This window comes from Protomyctophum bolini (genome assembly GCF_963924005.1).
Source record: "Protomyctophum bolini genome assembly, chromosome: 12".
Lineage (NCBI taxonomy): Eukaryota > Metazoa > Chordata > Actinopteri > Myctophiformes > Myctophidae > Protomyctophum > Protomyctophum bolini.
The window spans coordinates 4659807-4664641 of record NC_137873.1 but is presented as its reverse complement, the minus strand read 5'-3'; positions in this window follow the sequence as shown (position 1 = coordinate 4664641).

Here is a 4835-nt window from a genome sequence, read left to right as displayed (position 1 = left end):
ATGCAGTCTGTGACAGAGTCACAGAGTGTCAATAATTCCCAGAAAATCTGTAATGTTAATATAAAATGTCCACGAAAATCCTCATGGGGGCTAAAAGGGGCTATTTAATTCTTCATATAGCCCCCACAGACTCGACGTCGTTGGACAGACTCCACTTCATGTTTCAGCTGTGTTTTTAAACTCAGTAGTGTGCCCTGCACACAGCGCACACTCGCAATTGCAGCTGGAGGGCGACGCGACACACACACCCCCCCCCCCCACACACACACACACACACACACACGCACACTTTTTTTCGCTCGAAATTCTTATTCACAATGACATCGAGTTGAGGTGTTTGTTTTAAGGGTAATTGTTGCATAAGCGCTATTTCGCACTATTTCTCCCTCCCCTCCCCTGTGTCTGAAGCAGCTAGCATGGAAGCTATATGGATTATGGAAGCTTTCCCGATTGCACACAACCATGCCGTTATCCACGCGTCCATCCGATTGCTTTTAATGTAAATGTCCCATCCACTGAGCAAAAGCGATATAAGCGCCTTATTCATTCATTCGATTCATTTGGGTGTGGGGCTGTGCAGTGGTGTGGGCAGCCTTTCTGACGGAGGCTCGGAGCTGCTGCTAGCCTGCTGCTGACGCTGTTCGAGTCGCATGGACCAGTATAGAGTAGGCGTGGCGCAGCATTAGAAGGGCGCAGCAAATGCACGACATTGAGGGGTAGAAACCATCCCGGTCGCGTGGTTCATCTAACGCGTGTGTCACTGTGAAGGACTGGCCCCATTAAGTGAACGTAGTTGAGCCCAATATTGGCGTTACGCATTTCACTTGAATAATGTTGTGTGCGCACGTGCGCACGCTGAGAAAGACAGTTATTTAATGAAACTGAAAATTATAACTCTGCACTGCTGTCTCGCCGCCGTATAGCCATTCCTGTGTGTGTGTGTGTGTGTGTGTGTGTGTGTGCAGGCGTGTGTAGTCGGCATTGGCTGGCAGGCGAAAATAGCAAAAGCTATACGTGTAATGTAAATATTTCGGCACAATCCAAGTAGTGACAATGAACAATGTTGATTTAACTAAGGGATTCGCTGAGTGTTTTATTTTGTAAATACAGGGATTTAGAAGTGATAAGCAAAATAGTGAGCCAATAATTTCTCCCCTTCCTTCTGTCTGTTATCCTGCGAGAGCCCTAAAAAGCAAGATGGCTGATTGTGAGAGTGTGAAAGGTAGTGTGGGGGCGGGCCTGGTGGGCCTATGAGAACACAGAGCAGTGTTGCCAGGTTTGCGAATTGTAAGCGAGTTGTAGTGTGTGTAAGTAGCCTGGGTAAAAGGCCTTGTTTCTGCCCCTGTGGGGCAACAGCAGTTTCTGTAGACCAGTTTCTGTCCACCGCTTTTGGCACGTGACCAACTTAACAAATGTTAAAATAGATACCTTTCAATCCGGGAGCTACCTCTGTGTCTCATTAGTTGTTGTTATAATTGTAGCAACATAATTATTATTTTTATTTCTTTAATTTTTGAATAATAATTTGAAGCCCTGATGAAGACCATTACAGGTCGAAACATGGTATTTTAACACTGAGTGCCCGGATCTCCCCTTTTTTAAATAAGAATTTGAAGGTTTTCAGGAAAAAAAAGGTTTTAGAAGGCGTTTTTAGAATCGGACTCAGGTCTAATGGGTTATGATATGAACACCCATAAAATGTGCATTGCAGTAGTCGACCTACTTAATGAAATAAAAACATGAATTTGTTTTCCAGCAAACAAACTCAGAAACTCAAACAAACTCAGAAACAAACTCCTCTCTCTCTCTCTCTCTCTCATTAGCAGGCAACAGTGCAGCACTATCTCTCTCTCTGTTTCTGGCACAACAGTGCCCCTACTGGTACTAATAGTCATACTGGTGCTCTGCTCACAGTCACATAGGTGCATGGGTGGGTTAACATCACATAGGCGGACATAGGTGAACACGGACATTGCTGTTCCTTGGAGTGGTTGCGCCACTCAAAAAATCAATACGGACTATAAACAGTGAATATAAGAATGAATATACTGTATGTACAATGTCAACAGGCTTCAACAGCCCTCTTGATTATTATTTTTATTGTATTACTACACATTATGATACGGTTGATGATGCTGCGTTTGGTCGTGTAAACAATGTAAACTATTTTCACATTTTAATTTGATTTTGATTTTTCCTTTTTTTTTTCTTTCTATTTGTTTATCTTATCTATCTTACCTGTCCATGAATACGTTCTCTGCTGTTGTTGTTTGTGTTTGTATTTTAAGTTCTCTGTTTTATGTGTTTGTAAAAAATCCAAAATAAAGTACTGATCATAACAGGCTTCAACAGATCTGGGTGTAGTCTATCAACAGTGAGTGTACCATCGATGAAAATTTGAGTGTGAATTGTAAGTCTTTCATCAGTTATCTGTAACAAATATATGTGAAGGTTCTATTGTGCCAGTCAGAGTTAAAGCCAGAGTTTCTATCCAAAAGAACAGCCAGTGCCAGAGACAGGTTGCCAAGTTTTTCTTTAAATTAAAGAGCTCATCCTTTTTTACTTTGGGGCCAACTAATAATGATTTCTGTCTTATCCTCATTCAGTTTTAGAAAGTTATTACTCATCCATTTATTGAGTGCAGAGTAGACGGACAGGTCATTCAGGGAGCCTAACACCTGCTTTGTTCTGGTTTTACAGGTACACTATGTTGTGTATTGTCAGCATAGTTATGGAATCTAATATTATGTCCTCTGGCTCTAATGACATCCAAAACCTGGCAGGAACAGCGAAAACAGCAAAGTCCCAAAGCAGCTATATATTTCTCGGGCACATGTTGTCTAATGAAATAATTTTGTTTACTGTATGTTCGGTACCAATTTAGAACACCTTTCTTATATTGCTCCTGTAAACAATTTAATATAGGTATGGTTTTGCACACTCATTCATAATCAATAATTAACGTTCCAATTTTGGAAGTCTGGCTCTCGCTCATGGACTAACAACTAGTTCTGAACTGAACCGGTTCCCAACCGGTGGAAAAGGGGTCTCTGAGAGGCCAACCCAGCCCATATATCACTAAATAGTGAGAGCAGTTTCTGTACTAGGATTAGCTCTGAAGTAGGATCCAACAGGAAGCACGCACATCTCCAGATTGGCTCAGAAATTCTACAGGTGCTGGTCAAAAAATATACGTACAATGAAAAGGAAGGGATGTCCGGCATTGTCCGCACACTGTTTCACTGCTCCCAGGACAATTCTTTATTGGTAGGCCTACAACGTTTCGACCCGTGTGGGTCTTCGTCATACCTGACGAAGACCCACACAAGATTAGCTCTGAAACCTTACATTTGTCCAGAAGATTGTTCTAATTTCAAATATGTTTTATTTGGTTGAAAACAACAAATTTAAGTATCTTGCTTATGAATTAAGAGGTTTCACAACAGAAGATATGAAGGCACTATAGGCAAAGTTCCTGTTTCAAGGGATAATACAGCAATAACACTATTTATAGACATGAAATATTATAGAAGACTCAGTTAAAGGGCGTAGAAGGAACAGCATCAAGGCAGGAAACGGAAGATTGGCTCATAACTATAATCCTGCAAGGTTCTGAGTTTGACCGCTTCCCAGACAGCAGCAGCTGAAACAGTGGGTGGCTGCCAGGGACACGACGACCAGTATATTATCCTGGATGGAGGTATAAGCTCACATCCACTGATACTTTGAGCCGTCTGTACCACTCTACAGTATGCAGGATATTGTCATGCTGACGATCGTTAGCCTGGCGCGGCCAGACTCATAGCGAGGATTCACTGACGTTTCCTCCACGGGGAGGACGATCAGGCTAGACGATCGTGGCTTCATTTACAGCAGCGGTTCTCAACCTGGGGGTCTGAAAAATCTATGTTTCTATATGTCAGTCGTTCAGACCTACAAGCTCGTAGTGCGCCACTCGGTGGCGCGCTATGAGCTTGTAGATCTGCTATTTTTCAATAGCTAAAGCACAGCATAATGCCAACAACAAAAGGGTTTTCCGCCCCAAAATGGGTTAATGATTATATCTGGTTTCAGTATTTATTCATGATTTATTTTCTCTATTATTAAAGGTAGAGTAAGTGATTTCACTCAAATAACCTTAGGTTTCGTTTTTGGCTGTGGGACCTAAGCCTTCGTCCAATCAGGATAGAGAGTCAAAAACGAAACCTAAGGTTTTTTGACCCCCAGGGGTTAACTGGGGACAGGGAGGAACTCCTTATATGGTCAGCACACTCTATAGTAGAGAGGATTATCACAACAAAACAAAAAAATAAGTGATATTTGAATTAAGTGAAATCACTTACTCTACCTTTAAGGTTATTGTAGCGGTCGATTTGTATTGGGGTGCGGGGAGGGGGGCGGGGGTTGCGAGACATGGCCAAAACATTTCCGGGGGTCCCCAGCCAAAAACGTTGAGAACCCCTGACTTACAGTATTATGTTGAATATGTTCTCTAGGCGTTAAAGGCAAGTGGATTCATGAATAGCATAGGCTTAGAGTCAGCACTGTTATGTGAATGTTGAATTTTCCATAAAAAAATATTCTGTCATATTCAGTGATAATGAGAGCAGGCTCGGAGAATTCAGGGAGAAATAGTGATATGTGCCTCGGAGGCTAGTATATTGTAATAATAAGTACAGTTGGTTCAGCTATAAGCTTGATATTCAAAGGATGAGAACTTGCCCAGGCTGACCTTTCTACAGCTAACATTTTCTGAGTAGCCTAGATAGTGGAAATTCCACCATTCTTTTTCCCCGTCTCACCGACTGATAGAAACTCTATACTGGCAGAGATGC